Genomic DNA, 25,220 nt, shown 5'->3' on the forward strand with positions numbered 1-25,220 from the left:
GGACAGCCATGCCTTTACATCTGCCAAACATGCCCAGAGAGCATCTAATCCATCCAAGTTTTGCTTAATAGGCAGATAAACTTGAGTATCGTCGGCATAGCAATGGAACGACAGCCCATATTTTCTAAAAATGGAACCAAGTGGAAGCATATATAGAGAAAAAAGGATGGGAGCCAAAATGGATCCCTGGGGAACCCCACAGGTTAATACAGACTTTCCAGAAATACGATCTCCCATCTTAACCGAAAAAGTCCTATTGGTAAGATAAGATTTAAACCACTCCAAAGCACTACCTACAATACCAGCGCAACCTTCAAGACGATTAATAAGGACAGCATGATCAACAGTATCAAATGCGGCAGTAAGATCTAAAAGCACAAGAACCGCATAATTCCCCGAGTCACACGTAAGTAGTATATCATTAAAAACCTTCAACAACGCAGTCTCAGTGGAGTGATATTTTCTAAAACCAGACTGAAAAACCTCAAAGATCAAATTGTCAGCTAGAAAAGTCTGTAATTGGTCAAGAACAGTTTTCTCTAGAATTTTTGTAATGAACGACAGGTTAGAAATGGGCCTAAAATTAGCTAGAATGGTGGGATCCATGCCCTGTTGAAGCTCCCTAGGAGCACAGTGGCCTCCATCATCCGTAAATAAAAGAAGTTTGGAACCACGAGGACTCTTCCTAGAGCTGGCCTTCCAGCCAAACTGAGCGATTGGGGAGAAGGGTCTAAGTCAGGGAGGTGACCAAGAACACGATGATCACTTTGACAGAGCTCCAGTATGTCTCTGTGCAGTGAGGAGAACCTTCTAGAAGAACAACCATCTCTGCAGCACTCCACAAATCAGGCCTGTATTGCAGAGTGGCCAGACGGAATCCACTCCTCAATTAAAGGCACGTGACAGTTCGCCTGAAATTTGGCAAAAGGCACCTCAAGGACTCTCAGACGATGAGAAACAAAATTCTCTGGACGGATAAAAGAATAGTAAGTGTCATGTGTGGAGGAAACAAGGCACCGCTCTCCACCTGTCCTATACCATCCCTACAGTGAAGCATGGGGATGGCAGCGACATGCTGTCGGGATGTTTTACAGCAGCAGGAACTGGGAGACTAGTCAGTAACGAGGGAAACATGAATGCAGCAATGTACAGAGACATCCTCACTCTGGAGCGCTCTGGACCTCAGACTGGGGCGAAGGTCCACCTCCCAACATGATAATGACCCTAAGCACACAGCCAAGGTAAAAAAAGGAGTGGCTTCAGGACAACTCTGTAAATTTCCTTGAGTGGCCAAGCCAGAGCCCAGACTTGAACTCAATTGAACATCTCTGGAGAGATCTGAAAATGGCTGTGCATCGACGCTCCACATCCAACCTGATGGAGCTTATGAGGTCCTGCAAAGAAGAATGGGAGAAACTACCCAAAAATAGGTGTGACAAGCTTGTAGCATCTTACTCAAAAAGACTTGAGTCTGTAATTGGTGCCAAAGGTGCTTCAACCAAGTATTGAGCAAAGGCTGTGAATACTTATGTGCATGTGCTTTCTTTCGTTTATTATTTTTAATAAATTTGCAATGATTTCAAACAAACTTCTTTCACGTTGTCATTTTGGGGTGTTGTTTGTAGAATTTTGAGGAAAATTATGAATTTCATCCATTTTGGAATAAGGCTGTTACATAACAAAATGTGGAAAAAGTGAAGCGCTGTGAATAATTTCCGGATTCCTTGTAAATCCGAAACAATTATGTTGAAAATTTAATTTAAATATATTTTTTGATCTTTGGACAAGTAATTTTTGTACTTAGAAAAGTGAATGACAAAATTACTTGACATTAAGCATTGTCATGTGGTTTTCCTACAGTCAAGCCCTGGTTATGCTGGTGGAAAATCTCCATTTCCCATAGACATAATACTTATTTAATACTTATATTATATATTTTAAATTTAATTTAAGAATGTGAAAATACAATTCCCTGATAGCACACATAAGAGATAGGGAGATAGCGTTATAAAGTGAGGTGTGTGTGGCACGAGCTGCGCAGAGAACCATCTTCTTTATACAACACGAGCTGCGCAGACACGCATATTCTTTATACAAAGCGGGCTGTGCAGACATTGTCTTCCTTATACAGTTGTAAAGTCAGGTGGGTCTGCACAAACTGTAGCCTGCAGCACAGAAAAGAGAGCGTCACGTGATGACGTAAAACATTTGTTGGAATCACGATGCCGGCTCACCATTGTGATATCTATCAGCCATCCCCGATGTTTAGCAGACATCTTACAGATGTACCTGTCTATCTGGGTTCATGAATTAGTCAAACTCTACTATTTAAATTTCCATATGCATTTGAACCAAATTCATTCGTTAAGGTTTTTATTTTCTTTCGAAAGCTAAATTCCAAATTAATACTCCTAAATACTGAATAGGGATGTACTGTAACATGTCAATTCTGAATGGCACACAAAACCATGATCACACAAAACACCATTAAGAGTAGATCAGAAGACGATTAACATGAACATTTATCAGAGTCACAGATGAAGTGATGTGTGAACACTAACACAGCCCTCATACACCATGAAAAGAGAGAGATCACTACAGTTACACAAGTTACACAACCCATTTACCTTTTAAAGTCTTTTAAAAGGCAAACCTACAGACAAGAATAAAACATGTAACAAGAAAAGAAAATGTCCACAGAGGGTTAGAGAGGGTTGATCCTTCATTATTAACAAGCACCTGAGCTGAGCAGCATTGAGCTCCACTGGCCCATGTTCACTTTTGTTCTGACCTGAAATAAATAATTTAACACATTGGTTCATATATATGAGCTCTCAAAAAGTTTATTTTTATTTTGCAGGATCCTGAGGAAGGTAAATATAATAACTTTGCTAATTACAGCAGGTCTACGTAGAAGAAGTTCAGATTCACTTTTCTCTCTAACTCAATTATGGTTACAGTACAATGAAGCAATGGTATAACTTCACTAGAAAATCCCCCTATATGCTGATAATCTTTTTCTAATGCCACATACATGCATCTGAACTTTTACATACGAACAATAGACTGTCATTTGGAACTAAGTTCCGTGTTTCCGCTAGGACTCTATGAAACTGTGGCGCATATAGTTTTAATACTGTGTTCAAGACACCTCGCAATTGGGATATTTCCCACCACAAAGACAAAAGTTAAGTCTGGATTTACTTAAAGCCAGGGCATATGCATTAGCCATTGCGCTTTTTTTACTAAAGGTTGAAGGCTTTCCATTTAGCGTCTTTGGCTTCTCCCTGACGTCTGCCGCTCACTCACAGACATGTTTCCTGCACCATACTGATGACATTTTCCCCTTAAATGAAAGGTTTATCCAAAAAGGAGCTAGGTTTGTTGTTATGCGCGTTTATTTACATAAATATTTATGACATTAACATTTTATCGGGTTGCCCTGTCTCTGTTAGCGCTGCCCTGTGTCATTGTTTAGAGAGCCAAAATTTTTACTCAAGTAAAAGTAGAAGTCACTTTTTTTTAATTGAGTAACAGTAAAAAAGTATTCAGTGAAAAACCTACTCAAGTAGATAGTTACTTAGTTAAAATACAGACAAGACAGTTTACAAAGCATATAGTTTTTAAAATGTATTTAAAATAATAGATCATGTCAAACTAAAAACAAACCAGCAGAGTTTTGCGTTTAAAACGGACTTAACTAAACTCAGAGCATTTCCTAAGATGATCTAGAACATTTGCGGTGCTCTCTTAAATGATTTTTTTTTTTTTTGACAAAGCTCATGTTTTCTCGTGTTGTGACATGTGTATGTTGTGAAAAGCTCTTACATGTAAAGAAACAGAAAACAGTAAACCAGATGCCCATCAACAAGTTTTCTTTCTTCTGTCCCTCAAATGTATAATTCTGCAAGCCCATGTCTCGTTGTCTGACAGGTAACGCGCATTTGCGGTGTTTGACGAACAGGTTGTGCGCATATGGCGGGCATTTATCATTGCTGGTAAACAATATGACACATTTGCAGTTTTGATTGTATAGATTTAGATTCATATCCACTTCATCCAACGCTCTGTGTGTTCTGCGTGTTCTTAAGTTACGTGCTATGAGGAGAGAGTAATCCGCCGCTTCAAATGATTCAGATTGTGCTGCGAATTGAACAAATCATTTGAACTGATTCATTAGGCTTTTCGAATGGTTTTGCCCATTGTTCAATTCATGCTTTCAAAAGAATCGATAACTCGTGAATGCCCGTAAAAAGAGACGACAACCTTGAAATAAACAACGCCTCTTAAAATGCATATTTTAAAATGAAGGAACGTCACACAATGTAACGAAGTAAAAGTACACACTTTTCATTTTATTTTTAAAGTACATATTTTCCAAAATGTTACTGAAGTAAATGTAACGACGTAAATGTAGCGCGTTACACACAACCTCTTTGTGTCTGTGTGTCAAAAGTGGGGTTCGCACACACACAAACAATCATGCGCGCACGTAGAGATGCAAGATTAATCGTTAAAAGATTGCGATCTCCATTCGAACACCCAAGCGATCTCATTAATGAAAATCAACGATTCTCGTGTGTTTATTAACTTACACCTCAGACTAAAATCATAACGCTTCAATATGTGCCGGTGCTGCCGCAGAAGCAGAGAAAGCATTATAAGGTATGTAACGACGTCACAAACAGTCTTTTCAACCACACACTATCATTATTTCTGTGTCAAATGATCACAGAAGTACTGGGATTAAAGCAGAGAGTTGTCAACTCACACGCATGAGACACGTTTACAAGCTCCTACTCTACACAAATTAATCTCACACCAAATAACAGACCAACATATAAAGTAAATACAGTCTGACAACAAAACTGCTCTTATAAGTGTCTTTCAGGATTTTGCTACATTGTTCGGACTATGCTTCACATCTTAACTAGATAGGTTAGAAACTGAACTAACGATTGCAGTTTGTTGCAAAGACAAATCCGAATGCACGCTTATACCCGTCATAACGGTAAAACACGCCATCAGAGTGTGTGGCTCTTATCACTGTATTTACGCTATTAAAAAAAAGATATATTAACGTAAAAAAAAAGATATAATAATAATAAATGTATTAACGCTTATAGAGAAGCTGCGCTATTAGAGCTTTTCATCAAGTTGCCTAGCATTTCATGTTTTCGGGTGAAAAACTAAGCTTATCAGTTTAAATCTAAAAACTCTTGTCTTTGTGGTGCATTCCATTAAATATGGGTCAAAAATGTGCGAATTAGTTTGTGACGTCAAAAAAGTACAAACATGACATGATGATGTCACACATATGCCAATTAGTTTGTGACGTCACCAGCGCCACAAGTCTGTTAAAATCCTATGGGAAACACTGTAGTGAAACATGTACATAGTTGAAAAGTGTTGAACTACATGGCTTTGGTTCCCTACAAACTATATATACAGCCACTAAAACTAAATTTGTTGTTATCCAAAGGATTGAATTCATAGATTTTAGATGTGGCATTTAAAGTGTGACCAAAAACTTGCTGTATATAATTTCTTCTTTAAAGCACTTTATAAATACTTTGTTTTACTCCTAATTTGCAGGCTCGCCAGCCATAATACCCTAAGAACAGATAAGAACAAAAATATGAACACTTAATAGAAGTTCCTTTCCAACAGAGCTGGAGATAAAGTGTGATTTATAATTTCCAAGGAAACAAATAGCCTCCTGAATTACTGCCAGCCGGCACAGACAGGTAAGAGGAGGCCACGACATTCAACACTAAAGATGTACGCAGAGAAAGTTACAAAAACACAGCATGGCATCGACCCTCACCTCAAGTGTATATGATGCATTCTCCAGAGTCATCGCCCCAAGTGTGTCCCTCCAGTCGCCAAGGAAACTCAATCTATCACACGTCTCGGTCCTCTTCCTCCCGCTACTCCACCCCCCGCCGAGCATGTGAACCTCAGGGCTATCAATGACCTGAAACAAAAGCAGGTGATGGAAAAACACGGTCGTCATTGGTGCCAGCTCAACTCCCTGCCAATCACACGGGGTGGATATTAAGTATCAGAGAAGATGCGACCAGGGCCCGTGGGACAGCAGGAGCGTGTCTCAAATGAATGTCCGCTTGACTGCTTTGCATTCACAGTGGATGATTCACCGACCCCTTGTGCTCCCCCGGGGCCGAGACAAGGATGCTGCCATAAACCGGTTAGATGCTAATGAAGGTGCGTTTTATCAGGGGAAAGTGACTTGATAAATGGATGTGAGGGACAGGTCTGCAGAAAGCTGGATATTCCCCTGACAATGCAAACCACACATAAACCACCTGCCACCAACCAAGACTCAACATTTGGCATTTGGGGGAAAACGGCAAGAACAACTGAGAAAGACCTTAAATATATGCGATCATGAGAAACAGCCCGTCTCTGCCAGGAAGTTCTTGTCTGAACAGATTTGCTAAACAGATTACCTGTGATGTATTTTGGCAGTTTGTGACAAGCAAATTGCCATCAACACTCCATCAAAATATTTTTTTGTGTTCAATGTAGGTCTGTTCTTCTTGTTTGACATTATTTCTTGCACATTTAAAAAGGAAAAGGTCTTTAAAACATCACATAATGTATAAAGTTATAATATCACTACGACACAATTACAATAGCCAGAAGAATTCACAAATTCACAATCTCTATTAAAGAGTTTATTTGCAAACCACATAACGCTGTTTTCAAAAATGTTCAAACGTGTAATTAGTTTTTATTGTGTTAGTGAGCTGTTTTTTAAATCATTATTAATGAATAAAATGTATTTTGATTGCCTAGCAACTGCAGTTTGATTTATATTAATTGGAATTTGAAAAACTCATTTTTGCAAACGAGCTCTTCATATTCACATACATACCATCAACCAGATACTGGCACTGGATTATTTACAATATTATCAACTGCGAAGTATTAATATGATATCAATAACCACAGTTATTACACTTTACAAAATTGCTTAAAGCAATAAAGTTAATTAAAAGCATTTTGGCCAAGTCTGTGTCAAAAAAGCCAAAATGTCTTTTAAACTTTCAAACTGAGTCTGCTTACAGTTTTTCAGTCTTTGTCTAAAATGAGTCATGTGAGTGAATAGCTTCACTGACTGAGCCTTAAAGGTACTTGTGGTGAGGAGCGACGGGACTGCTGACGAGAGAGGACCGGGACATATGTTTTAAGTTTGTATGTATGTTCTTTTGGCATTTTACTTCCGTGTTATTGTTTGTTTACTTTTGATTAAACTTTATTTAAATGTTCGCCGGTTCCCACCCCCTTCCTTCCCAACTTTGAACTGTTTTACATTGGTGCCAAAACCGGGGAGGAAGGAGGGACATGCTGTCGAAGAGCACTCGCCGGCGAGCGGCATCTGGGTGCTGAGGAGTTCGGGCAGCGCAGATGAGGGATGTCCGCCAGCGGCTGCCAGAGGCAGTGGTGCTGGAGCAGTATGCATCGGTTGGGACTGAGCTCTCTGCCATGCTCCTGGGCCGAGGTGGGGTGGCGGCCGTATGAATCTGGCACTAATGAATCGCTTTTATTTGCTATTCACTCCTGCAAAGAAGTCGCTTTTCGGCAAAAAATATTTGGCCGTTTTGAATCAAAAATAGGTCATTATGCGAATCGTGTAAAACCGAAGAGTTATTTCCTGTGGGGGGGTTGGGGTTAAGGCATCTACTCTCGTTTGGCCAACCAGAATGAAGTTAACATATAACGGCGTCATCTTTTTTGGCCTTTGGGCCAACCAGAATCACGTTTTAAACGTCATCTTTGCGTCCGTGCTTTAGGAGACGAATGCAAAGTGTCTGTCAAAGAGAAAACTGTATTTGATATTCGTCCGAAGTTTCAGTCACAGAAGCTGTAGTTTACAGATCATGATATTTAATCATTATTTTAGAGACCGATCAATTCGCTTCATAATATGTTTATATGTCGTCAGGAGCCACAGGGATTACTTTTGTATTGCTTGTTTCTGTTTTTAGGCCTTTCTTTTTTATGAAAGCTCTTATAACTCATTTGTGATGCAAGAGACATCATATCTTCTATTCGATGATAATCATTTTCATTATTGTTATCACTATTAATTTTTTTTTACCATAAAATGAGGAAATTATATTTATTTTAGGTAATAGCACTAAAGTCACAAAGCCGAAGTGTAACAATCCTATTCTTCCAATAGAAAATGTAACAAATAACCAGCGAACAGTTGAATATGTCGCCATTCTTGAACTTATGACTTCATGTCCCCCAAAGTATCCAAACCCCCCTGCCCACTTTTTTAAGGAACTTTTTAACACCTTTGTGTGTGTGTGTGTGTGTGTGTGAGGAAGCCTGCCCGTGCTCGTTTTTTGTTCAATAGAGGAGCTGCCAGAAAGAGCAGAGGCACCACGGCTCATTTAAAAGCACGTTTCGGTGCCCATCCTTTAATAACATGCTCATTTCGCAATGACAAAAAAATATGATCTATCTTATCTTTAAGCCCTACTTTCTAAACTTATAGAAATACTCAAATGCAATGCTAACTCTGAAACATGGCATAAACTTACCTCTCTTTGTGATGCCTTTGCAGGTATTTTACGTAATTGGATGTTGTCCCACAGATTTCGGATAAAGTTTTGTTACATAAATTCTTTATGGTTTGTAAAACCAAATTTTATTAGGCCGCTGCTCCCTGACATCGTGCCTGATGAATGTTTGTTGCAGTTTAGTTCGGGCCGCGGACGAATCGTTAATTTAAACCGGTTCATTCTTTTAAGTGAAACGGTCGAACCAGTTCACCGGAATTGTTCGCGTTTAGCGTCTCCCAATTACACTTAATATTACACGGATTAATTCAGTTCTTCACTTTCTGGTGAGCATGATAGTCTTGCGGACTTGAACCAATATACCAGAGTTACAAAAACATATATCACTGGACTCGCTCAAGATCGACTAGAACATTTGGCGAGTCCAATGACCAAGTCCCAGTTCAAATACGAACGAGTCAAAGACAAGACTGAGATCATAAAAAAACATCTTGAGTCCAGACCGGTCTCGCATCTCTAATGGAGGAGATCGGAAGCATAAAAGGACAAGCGACAGGGGTGTACGATGAGAGAGGACCAGGTCTGGACTTTACGTTATGTTTTTTTATGTTTATGAGAGTCGACCGTGAGGAAGCTGCCGGCATTTTACTTTCATTTTGTGGTTTGTTTATTTTAAAAGTTGGTTAAATGTTTGCCGGTTCCCGCCTCCTTCCTATTCCATGAAGCTGTTACACACTTAAATAAGCAGAGCTTATTTCATAGCTAGATAAACAAACTTGAATTACCCCAGTAATAACGGTACATGTTAACATTAGCGTTATATGCATTAGCTAAACACAGACATAAGGTACATAAATATTCCTTGAAGACAAAAATGAATAGTCACACTTACAGGTTGTGATTTGGTGGAGCTAACAGGTACAAATAAAGTTGATATTGCCCCTACTTTCAAGTTTAGTCGTTTAACATATTGAAGCAATCTTCGGTGCAATGGCACGCAGACAGTAAAACTCTGGGGTTATACTCCTTTGGTGTCGTTTAAAAAATGTATTGTATCCACTGTTTTCTATTTCCATATAATCACTATTATACACGTGTTTTTATGTCTGTCAACAAAAAATGGAAATGAGAATGGCTTTATTGGGCACTCGGTTGTATTAAAATACTTTCCACCCCTAAAACATACATCACATTTAATTTTGAGAAAGCCAAAACTAAACTAAACTGTCATATTATTACTGTCAATGCCGGTATATTGTGACAACATTTTTGCATTTAAGTATATTAGAAGAAAATATGATACACTGTGTGTCAAAACGTGATTAATTACCAAAATGTATTACCCCCTGCCAGGTTTATGATTATGACCTTTGACCGTACATTCGGTGTACATTTATGAACCCTTTGTTGTTGTTCAGGGAAAAAATTGTATAATGTCCAGATCTCGCTGCTGTAGTGTCTGGATCAAGCCATTCAACCTCTCACTCCCTTTTGTCTAGGTATTAAGATCACATCTTCAAAGACCATAGCAGACCTAGCTCCATGGGGTCTGGTTTTAGGGTTTAAACTCTCAAAGATAGTGTGATAACCATTTGGTTTCCCTGTAGGATGTTTACGACTCATAGACTTCAAAGCGTAAGTAATTAAGTCTGTGTCTCATCTCTAACTTACCATCTGAGACCAAGCAGAGAAACTTCTCTGACAAATAGGAACTTATTTGATTTAAACTATTCTTCTCTGTAAATGTATCTAAATGTCTAGGTTGTGTGTTGTCGCTCGTGCTATTTTATATACTCTGTATTTGTTAGATATGCAAGTTTTGATTCAGGGTTCATTTGACGTATTCATACGTTCACAGTTCAATGCCTTGCATGTTTCATATGTAACTACACATCTTTGAATTCCCTATATGATGAGCTATGTTATAAAAAACATAGCACACATCATACTATGCCCATAACTAAGTTTAGGTATTAAACGCAAACTGACCAAACTGTCAGAGCTATGCAAATGAGGTGCCATGAGAAACAAAGGATCTTTCTTAGGCCCCCTTTTCACTTTCATGGCATTGGCCCGCAGACCATCTGGGGGCAGGGCAGGTATGCATTTAAAACACCATCACCGAACCATGTTTCAGTGAACTTTTGGAATCGGAAAGGGAAAGAAAGAGGACGAGAAGACACTCCAAGGGACTCCCCTCTGGGGAGTCCGTTTAGGCCATGGAACTTTGGACTCAGAACCCAAACTAAGCGTTTCAACAGGACTGCATTCTGAAGCCATTCAAGATTTCCATCAACGCGCATACAGATATTGGTCCAACAACAATATTGCAAGTATCCGTTTCTAAATATAGATAAGCTGCGTTAAGATCGTGCCTCTTTGTTAAAGATGATTTTAATGGTTTTCAGACATGTTTTACCGGCCTCGCGGCCATGCCCTCTCACTTTCTCTCTCTCTCTCTCTGCGCATCCTAGCGCATTTGTGTTTCATGTATTTGTTTGTCTTCATTTTGTTTACCATGTAGAGTAGAGTTTAATAAAAACCCATAAGGGCATTTGTGATGGGTTCTCTTTGTTCACGCTCACAAACTTGGTCACTTAAACTGTGTTTCGATCTATGCTACCTCTGCTCTTATATTTTGTTTGGTAAAGTCACGTTACTTATGGTCATGAGATAACGTTAGTGTATAAATCATTAATGCATTTGCTGGACGAATACATATAGGATTTGTATCACTATACTGCTAATCAGAATTGTAAAATATGTATGTGTAATGACGATTATTATACATATTTGCCTTTGAGCTAAACTAATTCCTTGACTGAATTTGACGTTTTAACAACTCATTTCATATATGTTTGATCTTGATAGATCTGGTGGAGAATCTTATTTGATGAGTAAACTCATCCGTAATTTAACAAGCAGCTAAAAACGCTACATAAATTGGTGGAGAATGCGGGCACAGTTTTAAACCTTGTTTTGTGAGCAGAACTCAGTGATTATTCATGTGTGTTTTTATGTGTGTTTATTGAAACCAGATACTCTGTTAAATTGCACTTTGATATGTATGAATGAAGGTGGGGACCCGCCCACCTATCCTTAGCAGACTCTTGAGCTTCTCGCAAAGAAAACCTCAAACTCTGTTAAAGATTAAGTGACGAAGAAATCTCTTTATAGCGCACTGTATTATTATTTTACCGCCTAAATTGAGCGAAGAAATCCTCTTTTAGAGCGAAGAAGACAGAGTGAGCGATGTTCCTCCCTCATCTTACCAAAGGCCTTATTTTTAATGCATAGCTTTAGGTGTTACTGATGTGAATTCCAGTGCTAATGAACTAAGCTATTGCGCTCCCTGGGGTGAACAATCAGTGTAGCTAGCTGATAATGTTTCTCCCATTCGCTTAACCCAGCGGATTTTATAAGTAAATAACTCCGGGTCAGTTTTACTGTTTAACGGGGGGTTTAACAAGAATCCCGACCAAGTACACAAATAACTTTCAGGACGGCGAAGAAATCCCGTTAGTCAGTTAAAGTGTAGTATTGTGTGTTTTTGTTTTATGTTACGGTCGGCGAAGAATCCCGACCAAGTACACAAATAACTTTCAGGACGGCGAAGAAATCCCGTTAGTCAGTTAAAGTGTAGTATTGTGTGTTTATTGTTTGTGTAGGTTGAAAAGCCATGTACCCGTGTTCAGTAAACTGACACGAGCCATTAGACACGCGATTAAATTACACTCGTCGCCATAGAAACTGTGCGTAAACGCAAGTGTAATTCCACACAGAGTTGTGGAACCGGAAGTCCGGCAGAAGACGTTTAACCTTCTACTAACACTAGAGGTCAGTTTGTCTTAAAGTGTCTTAACACTTCTCCCTTTTGTTTGGGCAACGCTAGGTGTGAAGTCTCAGCCAGTCTCTCCTTTTGTTTGATTTTATGATTTCATTATTCTGCTATTTTACGGTTCACTGTATTTGAGAATATTTATTATTTGTTGTTATATACAAACTATAATAATAATTAATATTATTCCATTTTGTTTTGACGATTTGATTTTTCTTTATTTGAATCAGGGTTGCTAACATTCTCTTCCTTGCAGTTAGAATTGTATTTGATAATACTTGAATTTTAATTAAACCAACTTAATTGAATTTAAACTTTGATCAAAACAATCAGATTGCACTCTTTAAGGTGTTTGGGATTAACTCCCAAGTGAAGAAGAAACCCTCTTTCTCTATTCTAACCTCTCTTTCTCTTGATTTATGTGGTTTTATTTTTCTTCTTATCAGAGACTGAACCTGTCTGAACATCAGTAAAATTTTTGGTAATTATGTTGATGAATCGAATAGCCTAAGTCACAGAATGACCTCATAGGTAAAACTCTTCAGCAACGTTTATCATAATTTTCCTGTGTTCACCCACACAATTATCTGTCCCCGCCTTCACGGCTGGGATAATAAGCGTTTAGTTTGCGTCACTAACTGACCAACTCAGTTAAGCATTCAACACATAGCCCACATATTTAGCTCAGTAGATCTGTACGGACTTGCATCTTGCTGTTTGTGCCTTTCTCTCTCCCCTGTGTCTCAATTTGTCCAGACCATCCCATCCTGTCACCTGCCAGTCCAGCTAGAGACCAGGCAAAGCGCTGCGATGGACTCCTGCCTGGGACCAACATCGGCACGCAGTTGGTCGGACGACCTAATCCGGCGAATGGACCACGATCTGAACCAGAGCTACAACTACAGAGAGCCAAGAACTCATCTGAAGTGCACAGCCAGGATCATCGGTGACCACGCCCCCGACCAGATCGTCCTACTAGAGCCAGAAGCACCTGCAGAACCGCCCAGACCAGCTGGACCTGCAAACGACAGAGGATGAAGAGGACCAGGAGCTACAGGAGGAGATGAAAAGCTACAAGAGTCCTTAGCAACACAGACTGAGCAAAGAGAGCTATTGGAGCAGACGCCAGAGAGGAGCTGGTAGGAAAACTCCAAGATGCAGAAGCTCTCTATAATGGCCCCGGCAGACAGCAACCCAATGCCACGGCCAAGGCCTATAAAGGCCCTCTGCAAGCAGTCCATGCTGAAGTCCAAGCCATGACTCAGCAACGGAATCAAAATGAACTGAACTTAGCTTGCAGACTACAGTGTGAACAGACAGGTGAATGCAACAGATTGTCTCCTGTCGTGTCCCCCAGCTAAAAGCCCAAAGCTGCGAAAAGGGGGGTGGGTGAAACCCCACTGTTCACACCGTTCTAGCCAGCAAACACAGAGGGGTGGGGCAGGAACAATCCAGAAGAACCTGCAGACACACACTGCATGGCCCCACAGACCCCAGCAAGCTGGCCAGAAACATGACAGCTGTCACCACTAGATGCTGTCACCATGAACACTGCAGGAGGCCACAACAAATGCCTACCTGCAAAACATTGACTCTCAGTCATTAACACTGCCCATTGTGATCACAAGAGACAGATCACCTGCTTAGGATCACCTCCAGCCAAGAGGACCACAGCATCCTATGCCAGCAGTCAGATACTGTCAAAGCGGATTTCAGCAGCTACAACACATCTGCTACAGCAAGCATGTGAGCCTATGTCAGACGACAGAACCGGCCAAAAGGGAAGAAGACTTCAAAGCAAAACTCTTCTCCCTCAGAAATCCGCATCACACTTTGAGTCACAACCCAAGCGCTACAGCCTTCTTCCGCCACGATCACTTGATATCTGCGGAACTACAGAGAACATAGCGCCGCCTCCATAAAGACTGTGTAAATCCTGCCTATCTCTGCACATCACAAAGAACTGACTATGGAGAGTCCACCACAGTAGCAGATCCTCAGCAGAGACTCAGCAGATGTTACAGCCTGCCGGGAACAGCCAAGCACCAGACAGGATGCCCTGAGACAACACAGTGTCACCACTTTCTTCGAACTCGAAAGACGGCGCCCTGTGGAAACCCAGCTGGCAACCTAGGAGCCACTGACCCGTTCCGGCCCAACAGTCATCGAGGAATTCATCTCAACACCATGGATGACACCTCCCCAGAGAGCAAAAGAACAGTGCAACTACGTCTGAGACAGCAGAGATCCTGGGGACATCAAAGGAGCTGATTCCACAAGAAACCTCAACAGGAGGATTTAAAGTCCAAATCAGACTCTTTTTGACCACAAGTGGCATGTGAAACAAACAACCCTTTTGAATGCCCTCCGTCTGAGAAAAATGTCCAGATCTCTGTAACCTGCTGGTCGACCACAGAGACAGTCATCCTATTACAAGATGAACATGGCACCCTACAGGAACCATGTGCAGATATCTCAGACATCAGCTTTACACTGTTCACACTCTCTCTCCAACAACACCAGTTTCAGACATTTCCTCTTCTGTCAAGTGCGCGCAGTTTCCATTGGACTTATGCCTGTCAACCACAGCAACGGCCCAAGACACCTGTGCCTTGAACTTGAAAGGGAATAACCAATGCTGAACCTGCTACTTCCTGGTTCTCGCTAATCTCACAGCCCCATGGGGGGCCCTCTCAAGTGCGAGAACATTCTACGATCTACTAGAACAGCCCAGAGTTTTGCACTCTGGTGAATAAATTAGACTGTTGTACCTGCATTCACCAAAAGGGGTCACTGTTCAGCTCAACACACAGTGTGACCAAGCCTTCAAACACACATATTCAAGGGAATACGTGGAGCATGGCCCACTCTGGAAGCCACACCCCCTTTTTACTGAATAAGTCAGCTTTTTGCAGCATGCATACTCTACAAGTGAGTACAGTTACCAAAGATTTTGAACAATGTCTTTATGAAGAGCATGACAGCGGATTACCAGTCCAAGGAGATGGACCACGCCCTGCACCTGCCATCAACGGCCAGTGCTACAGCTGCTCGTCACAAAGACAATGATGCAGAACTAATGTCAACTATGTGGCCCCGCTCACAGAACCACATGACATTACATCCCAAGCTAGCTGCATCCTGGGCTACACAGGACACCACCAACAAGGTTCGTGAAATGTTAAAAGAACTGCCCACTCATGTAAACGAGCGCTCAAGACGGTGCTATGTACACACCAAATGGCACCTGCGCTTCACCACATGCCTGATTTACCCTTGCTGAATTTAGTTCCATCTGAAAGCTGGACTTGCCAAACACTGCCTTAACACTGGTCTAAACTGACAGCGTGACCAGAACGAAAGGAGGGTAACCAAGCACCAGCAGAACATGGCTCTTACCACAGCCTGAGGTCAGACGGCACCACCACAACATCGCCAGGGCCAGCAATGAGACCCCAACCTTGTCCTACACCGCTCACCAGTAGTTCAATGAAAGACCCCGGAGTGTGACACCAGCCTTTGCCCAGCAATCACTGCAGAACATGTGAAGGCCAGAGAGCATGCTGCACCCGGCAAGATTCACAACAGGAAAGTGAAGTGAGTAACAAGATTTGGTATCATAACTTTGCCCAGCTACTTGAGACGGTTGGGGATATGTAGACAACACCCCTCCCCATGACACAGGACTACAGGCATTTGTGTGGAAGCCAACATTCCATCCCACCTGCTGTTTCATCCATGACTGCTGCTGTGCATCTCTGTGGAGACAGGACACACCCTAACCAACCTGTTGCCAGAACCAGCAAACAGGTGCAGGGGTGCTCTCCCTTGATGTCTAAGCAGGATCGAAAAGATGAAAGGTACCCAATTTAAGCCAATGCCTGACCACTCGGGAGCATTCTCTGCCTGTATGTCGAGATCCTGTGGACCAATAGGAACCTCCAGTGATCCCACCATCATGATCCAACTATCCGTCGTCAGCTGAAGTTTACATTCGCACTTCCTCTTCCGAAAGGGGGGATATGTAGTGTCTGGATCAAGCCATTCAACCTCTCACTCCCTTTTGTCTAGGTATTAAGATCACATCTTCAAAGACCATAGCAGACCTAGCTCCATGGGGTCTGGTTTTAGGGTTTAAACTCTCAAAGATAGTGTGATAACCATTTGGTTTCCCTGTAGGATGTTTACGACTCATAGACTTCAAAGCGTAAGTAATTAAGTCTGTGTCTCATCTCTAACTTACCATCTGAGACCAAGCAGAGAAACTTCTCTGACAAATAGGAACTTATTTGATTTAAACTATTCTTCTCTGTAAATGTATCTAAATGTCTAGGTTGTGTGTTGTCGCTCGTGCTATTTTATATACTCTGTATTTGTTAGATATGCAAGTTTTGATTCAGGGTTCATTTGACGTATTCATACGTTCACAGTTCAATGCCTTGCATGTTTCATATGTAACTACACATCTTTGAATTCCCTATATGATGAGCTATGTTATAAAAAACATAGCACACATCATACTATGCCCATAACTAAGTTTAGGTATTAAACGCAAACTGACCAAACTGTCAGAGCTATGCAAATGAGGTGCCATGAGAAACAAAGGATCTTTCTTAGGCCCCCTTTCCACTTTCATGGCATTGGCCCGCAGACCATCTGGGGGCAGGGCAGGTATGCATTTAAAACACCATCACCGAACCATGTTTCAGTGAACTTTTGGAATCGGAAAGGGAAAGAAAGAGGACGAGAAGACACTCCAAGGGACTCCCCTCTGGGGAGTCCGTTTAGGCCATGGAACTTTGGACTCAGAACCCAAACTAAGCGTTTCAACAGGACTGCATTCTGAAGCCATTCAAGATTTCCATCAACGCGCATACAGATATTGGTCCAACAACAATATTGCAAGTATCCGTTTCTAAATATAGATAAGCTGCGTTAAGATCGTGCCTCTTTGTTAAAGATGATTTTAATGGTTTTCAGACATGTTTTACCGGCCTCGCGGCCATGCCCTCTCACTTTCTCTCTCTCTCTCTCTGCGCATCCTAGCGCATTTGTGTTTCATGTATTTGTTTGTCTTCATTTTGTTTACCATGTAGAGTAGAGTTTAATAAAAACCCATAAGGGCATTTGTGATGGGTTCTCTTTGTTCACGCTCACAAACTTGGTCACTTAAACTGTGTTTCGATCTATGCTACCTCTGCTCTTATATTTTGTTTGGTAAAGTCACGTTACTTATGGTCATGAGATAACGTTAGTGTATAAATCATTAATGCATTTGCTGGACGAATACATATAGGATTTGTATCACTATACTGCTAATCAGAATTGTAAAATATGTATGTGTAATGACGATTATTATACATATTTGCCTTTGAGCTAAACTAATTCCTTGACTGAATTTGACGTTTTAACAACTCATTTCATATATGTTTGATCTTGATAGATCTGGTGGAGAATCTTATTTGATGAGTAAACTCATCCGTAATTTAACAAGCAGCTAAAAACGCTACACTGCCTCACACCCCCCTTCTTTGCAGAAGAGATAATTAATTGGTTTGAGAATTAGTGGTGGGCATAGATTAATTTTTTTAATCTAGATTAATCTAGATTAATTCCAAAATTAATCTAGATTAATCTAGATTAAAATGGCTCATTTGAATTCTGCCGAAGGCATTCAGAATATGTGTGCTACCCAAGTAATGACTAAAAGTAAGTCTTTGAGAACGGGTTTCTCAAGCCAGGTGGCGCATTAGACCAGGGGCTCATCTCCTGTTTCCAAAATGCATCACAAACTGCTTGAGAAAGCTGTTCTACTATGATAATTGGTGATGAAAATTAAATTATGTTCAATAAGATGAACTTGTGTTTACTTCCGCATTAGCTAAGGGATGATTTGCGTTTAGGTGGTACTTGAGACTGGAAGAGCTCCTACAGTAGGCTACATTTACATTTAGTCATTTAGCAGACGCTTTTATCCAAAGCGACTTACAAAGAGTGAGGGAGCAACAAGCGACCTATCATACAGGAGCCATAATACATTAGATCTCAATACAAAGTTAATGGTTTCAACTAAAGCTAGACCACTACCTGTTGAGAGAAAGTGTTTTTTAAACCAATTCCGCATTGCACAAGGTGCAAACAACCTTAGTCTTGTCGATGTTTCCATTGGGAAGCTTCTTACAAATTAATATTCCCTGAAGCAAACCCGGCGGCTTCATAGCTGCATCCATGTTAGCATGTCACGTTTGATGCGGTAATTTCACAGTAACGTTATGTTGTGTTCAGACCAAACGCGAATGGCGTGTCAAGCGCGAGTAATTTATATGTTAATGCAAAGAGCCAATAGACCTACTTGCTGCGCGAATCACGCGAATGAAGCCCTGGTTATGAGATGATGAGGCGGCTTCTGCTTCCGCGAATGACGCGAATCACGAGAGTTGAAAAATCTCGTTCTCGCCCCGTACAGTGCAGTTAAGCTGGTATACATCCGCGCTAAAATATCAAGGTGAAAGTCATCATAGCTTGCGTAGTATAGACCCAGCTCCCAACCCAAATTTGAGAATAGATTAACGGCGACATTTTTTTTATCGCGCGATAAGAGTCTCACTGCGTTGAGAATGCTTGGTCTCGGACCTCCTGTGAATTAAGGCAATAAAAAGTTAATAAAAAGTTAAGAACCACTGCTGTTGATATTTTCCAGATTTATTTGTTTCACATACCACCCCCCTGATCATACTAGGGTATTTAAACGATGTTAAGAAAAGCTGTATTTTTAAAGTCCCCACTCTACTGGTACAATGGCTGCTCCAAAGGCTCCTAAAACCGTACGAGAGGTTATGTGTGTATTTCGCCGACAAGAGGATCTGTGGAAATTGATGAAAGCTTACTTATGCACCTAAGAAAAGACAGAGAGTTAGTCTGACAAACTTTCTCCATGAAGACTATGATTTTGTAAAACATGATTTTTCTATGTCTGGCAATCACGTAGGACGATATCTATTTGACAAGAAATCGCGCTGCGTCGAGCTCTATACAGGGGATCTTGGAGATCTTTGGCAGGAAAAATCAGACAGGGTTCCTGTGATGTGAAATCATCAGCGCGATTTCTTTCAAATAGATACCGTCCTACGCTGAAACAACTAGCTTCTTATTTTCTTTAACTTTTCATTGCCTTCATTCACAGGAGGTCAGAGACCAAGCATTCTCAAACCAATTGCTTATCTCTTCTGCAAAGAAGGGGGGTGTGAGGTAGCGAGATCTGGACATTATACAATTTTTTCCTGAACAACAACAAATGGTTCATAAATGTACACAGGATGTACGGTCAAAGGTCATAATCATAAACCTGGCAGGGGGTAATAAATTATGGTAATTAATCACGTTTTGACACACGGTGTATCATATTTTCTTCTTATATTTATGCAGCTCTCTTTATGTATATTGTCACTTTCCTCGCAGAAGGCATTTGGTATCAAATTTTCAGACTCTGAAGATCAACATTCAAGTCATATGGATTACTTCATAAAGTCATAAAAGCAACAAACCTTCTTCTAAATCACATAAAGGTGAAATAACTGATTGTGTAATGACATTCCTCTATAACAAAAATGTGTTTCAAAGAGGAGTGAGCTGTCAAAACAAGCTGGAATCGAACTCAGGTGACCTCTTATGTATAAAGGCCGCAAGGCAAAAACTCGTAATTTTATGCAAATGTAAAAGGTTTAAACCTTTAAAACTTCTCAATGTAACTTATAATAACAATGCTGAAAGCAAACTAATCCATTTACTCTATTTAGAGCTGAAAAGCTGCCTGACCACAATCAAGTAAATACTGCAAGAGCGATAAAAAGCAATAGAAATCAATTATATGCTTGCTTTAGCAGAGCAAGACCGCTGGTCTGTATTCTTATGGTCTTCCACTGGAGTACAGGCCAAGGAGAAACACAAGAGGACAGTGGATTTCAATTGATGTTATTGAAGCTGTCATCAAGAATCAAAGCCTTTAAAGAATCAAAGAATGTTCCTATACTTATAAAACCAGATGCCCATGCTAGGCAGGCCTGCAGATCGGATAATGGTATCTGGCTTTTGACTGACTGCATAAAGTCTGAAAGCACCTCAATCAGATTAAGACGTAAAACTTTCTATTACGCATTGAGGACCACTGCACAGTTGGACATAACAAGATCTGAACTCTTCCAGTAGTATTAGCCAATGACACGGACAAACACATACGAAGTTATTTTTTGATCAGGAGATTAAAATGAGTCAATAGTGGAGAGCTACACAGCTGTGGATGAGGACTCAAAGCTCATGAATGCTTATGGAGGCAGCAGATGAAGGGATCGTTTAATAAGGGAAGTCGGGTACGTGCATAAAGCGTGACGCCCAGAACATTTCAGGCAACAAAATCAGAATAAAATCAACCTCCGTTATGACGCCTAGTATTCAATCCTTTCATCTTTCATCTCTCCTTTCTTGGCCCCCACCCCTAAGCAAAGTAATCGTTTGAGAAATCAGAGTTTCCACCTCAGAAAAGGATTACCAAGAAATGAGCTAGATGTGTCACTTGCCCAAACCAGCAATCTGGACCTTGACTGGAGCTGTAAGTGACCCTTTGACGAATCAGAACAGCAGTAACCCTGTGATTTATCTGGTGAAGGTGACGTCTTACTGTAGGTTGAATTGATCAAGGGGGAGACTTTTAGCTTGCAAGAAAAATATGAAAGGTTCTTCATGTTCAACCCTACATTATGACTGCAGGGAAACAATTATGCATTTGAGCCACAATTCGCCAAGCTGAAACAGAACCAATGAAACAGGTATATGCAAAAACAGAAAACACTAGTACAATACGTTTTGTATAGAGTTGTTCAAGTTCTTGAGGAGCCAGTCTTCTGACTATTGGAATATAACTGGACTCTAGAATTAAAGTGATAGTTCACCCGAGAATGAAAATTCTGCCATAATTTACTCATTTCAAATATCTAAGACTTTCTTGTTTCGCAGAACACAAAAGAAGATGTTTTGAAGAATGTTGTTAACTGGAACGCGTTCACTTGCATTGGTTTTGTGTCCATACAATAGAAGTGAATGGGGGCCAGTGCTGTTCGCTTACCAACTTTCTTTAAAATATCTTCTTTTGTGTTCTGTAGATCTTCCATGAGTAAGCATTATCTACATAAAGAAAGCTTCCCCCACAAAGGCTTAAATCCTTGCACAATGTAATCCCGTCAGTTCCTTGAATGCTGACAAACACAGCGCTGGTACTGTAACATGGGCTCAGGGTCAGAGCTGCAAGGGCTCTTCAAACACACACATAGAGCAGGCTGGGGGGTAAGCGGAGTCAGAAGTATCTGTTGTGTGTGACAGATTGAGTTGAGTCTGTGGTCGGGTCTGGGAGCCGTCAGTTCAATTTGTAGCAGACGCTTGAACCTAAACTCGCTCTCATTGGCCTGTCCACTGACCATGTGGCAACAGGCAGCAGTCTAAAAACAAAATCTGCCAAAGACGAAGGAATGATCCGAATCTGACTTACATACACAGGTGCTGGTCATAAAATTAGAATATCATCATAAAGTTGATTTATTTCACTAATTCCATTCAAAAAGTGAAACTTGTATAATGTGTACATTCATTCCACACAGACTGATATATTTCAAGTGTTTATTTCTTTTGAATTTGATGATTATAACTGACAACTAATTTTCTGAGATATTGAATTTAGGGTATTCATTAGTTGCCATTTATAATCATCAAAATTAAAAGAAATAAACACTTGAAATATATAAAGTCTGTGTGGAATGAATGTTTACATTATACAAGTTTCACTTTTCACCCCCAGACTTTAATATCCATATTCGATATGAATCTTCGATCTTCATATGACTTTATTTTCTCCAATCTGTCGATTCCTACCATAGACGAAAAAGTACCATGGTGCTATGAGATGACAATAACTAATTTTCATGTTAGTACAGGGCTCTAGACTAAGCTTTTGCACTGGTGCACCACAAAAGTTAGGTGCACCAGAATTTTGTTATTGCTTAAAGTGTTTCACTGAACGAAATTTAAAATATTCTCAAGATAAATGGACCAGGGCTTGACATAACTTGGGAAGTTGAATGCTCCGTATCAGAGCATTGTTTATGATTTCAGACTGTCTGACTACAGCACACGCATTTTCCAACGTACACACCAGGCTCTTAAAAAATCTGTCATAATCTATTATTATGTGTTTAAATGTGTTTAAAGTTAAGTGATGAAAATAAAAGCACAACAGTCCAGTATCACAAGGTGAAGTCACCTTACAGTGGTAAGAGACTTACTCTAATAACAATTTAATAAAAAAAACATTTCCTAGTGAAGTCTATAAAAATACTGTACAAAACTGTTTGAATAAAACGAAAGTAAGGAAAATGGTGCAGGGCAGACACCCTTGTATGTTTTGCGATCGCAGTCCGGCTCGCATCAGCAGCGGACTGGGGATAACTCCCAGTGCTGCAGACTGGGAGCTCTGTCATCTCACGATAACATTGTATAAAAAAACTTTGTATGCCATAGTTTACACAGGACTAGCGGGAAATGTGCATTGATACTCCTTAATTCTTCATGTTATGTGGTTTACTTTGATAGGTGAACTGTCTTTCCCACGTCCCAGAGTGACATCCGATGGGTTTTCCCAGATTGCATCAAATATTAGAGGTGTGAACTTACACTGTTGTCACGGTTCGGTTCGATTACGATTATCATGTCATCGATTCGGTTCAATTCGATATCACGATGCATTGACGATGCATTGGCGTCTCAAATTTCAATTTTACTAGTTCACATTTTTGTCAATAGATGCAGGCAGTATGAACTGAAACTGTAATTTTACCTGCTGTAATTTGACTATGAAACAAAACTCAAGTCTGGTCTTTAGCATTTGTGGTATTACCCCTGGCGCATGGGGCGTAAATCTCATTTAACAGCAGTGGGGTGACAATACACATAAAAATTCTCAAGAGCAATTTTTGAAGGGGACACAAAGAATACAGTCAAAATTGTACAAACTACGACACAAAGGGACAATATGCATTACGTTCATAGGTTTTGTCATGCAGACTTGCAGTCATATTACAACTGAACTGAACTTTCACATACTGTAATACAAGTGAACAAAAAAGCTTCATTCCATTTATATTTTTTATCACTGTTGTGAAGACAGGAAACAAATATAAAATCACAATACCCATGATAATACATGTTAACAATGAGTCACTTTTTAAACACATGTTATGCTGATCTATACTGCAACAATGTCTGATAAAGTCACCGTACATCGCAATAATGAGTGGTTGTTATTTTCCCCTGTAGTGCACTGCCTCCGCCAACAAACTTAGTTCATGTTCGTGTACCCAAACAAACAATCAGTAACAGTGACAAATGCTTAAAGTCTGTGTTGTATTCGTTGATGAATCGCCCTAGTTTCAGTAAACTGAATGTTTAGCTTCTCCGCCACGAACATACTGCACAAAATAGATGCTGAGAAGGTGGCCAAACATAAAACAATGCATGGTAAACGGCTTCGGCGTGTTAGTTGTGTGTGACGTCCTTTGAAACAAGCTAACGTTAACTCGCTAACGTTTACTAGCTAAGTAAGTTTTAATCGCTTACATAGCAGATTCATGTAAAATACATCAGTAATCAGCATTTTTTGCAACAACTAATTTATTAATGAATCAGCATCAACTACATTAAAGAGAATCACTTCATTTAAAGTGAATAAAATAGCCTTCTTACTAGAGTTCAACAACCACGGATGAACTGATCGCATACCTGACTTAAATATGTTCCGCAATGCGCAGGTGAGATGAACGCGGAGAGCAGGCAGTGCACAATTAGTTTAGGTAAACATAAACATATATATGACAATAGAGAATACGAGTTTATTTGATTTGAGGAGGGGACAACCCTCGGATGTGGGGGGAAGTGTCCCCTCCATCCCCCCGGGATTTACGCCAATGCCCCTGTGTGTTTTATTTGTGCGTGACAAGATTTACACACAGTTTGTGTCCTGTCCTGGTCGTGCTTACCGCATTTTTCATAAAAGCCGAAATGTGCACAGAGTAATTGGAGCATTTTTGATTAAAGCACGTATGCGACATGACGTCAGAAAAACGTAAGTACGTAATAACCGGTTATGGTCTGTAACTGAACCGATACCGAATCGTCCTCGTTTGCATCGCGATGCATCGTAAAAACGATTAATTTCGACATCCCTAACAAATATGCCTAGTCAGTAACAATGATAGGTGAAAACACGCAGGACGCTTCGCGAGCATATCACGCTGTAATGAAGGGAAACAGGGATTTACAAATTGCCCTCATTGTAATCTGCCCAAATAAGGGATGACCTTCAGATTTTTCCGTCACTGGTAAAAAAAATTGGTACACACACCTACAGGAATATCTGGACCACGGCCAATCAGAGTGGGGTTCGCCCTTCACTTTCTCCGATTGGTTTAGAACACTATATGGGTCTAATTGTGTGTCTGTTGTTGAATCACAGGGAGACTTTCTGAGTTGCTGAGACTTTTTTCTCTCCCTCGAACGGCTGGTCGCAATTTTGCGACCTATAATTTTTTTAAGTCGCTCCATTCTGAAATAAATTGGTCGCACTCATGAGCCCTGTAGTACTAACATTCTGTAAAATTCATGTATGCGGCAGTTTCACACAACATAAATATTTGTTTTGTCGTGTAGGTTAGAAGTTAATAAACTCAAATAGAATCTGTTTCTAAAATGCTTCACATTTGTGTTCAGAATGAGCTGAGAAATGGGAA

General features: G+C 40.4%; 1 protein-coding gene across 4 annotated transcripts in view; it reads right to left on the reverse strand.

Annotated features, from left to right (window-relative positions):
* tjap1 (tight junction associated protein 1 (peripheral)) overlaps positions 1-25,220 on the reverse strand; it is a 136,246-nt gene that overhangs the window by 87,788 nt on the left and 23,238 nt on the right. For 2 of the 4 annotated variants that reach the window (XM_056760121.1, XM_056760120.1), the window contains exon 2: positions 5,828-5,977. The exons of the other annotated variants lie outside the window; for them this stretch is intronic. The gene's annotated coding sequence lies outside the window, so the exon portion shown is untranslated. The remainder of the gene's footprint in view (positions 1-5,827; positions 5,978-25,220) is intronic. 4 annotated transcript variants of the gene reach the window in all.

The sequence above is a fragment of the Triplophysa dalaica genome, chromosome 11 (assembly GCF_015846415.1).
Source record: "Triplophysa dalaica isolate WHDGS20190420 chromosome 11, ASM1584641v1, whole genome shotgun sequence".
In the NCBI taxonomy this organism is placed as follows: Eukaryota; Metazoa; Chordata; class Actinopteri; order Cypriniformes; family Nemacheilidae; genus Triplophysa; species Triplophysa dalaica.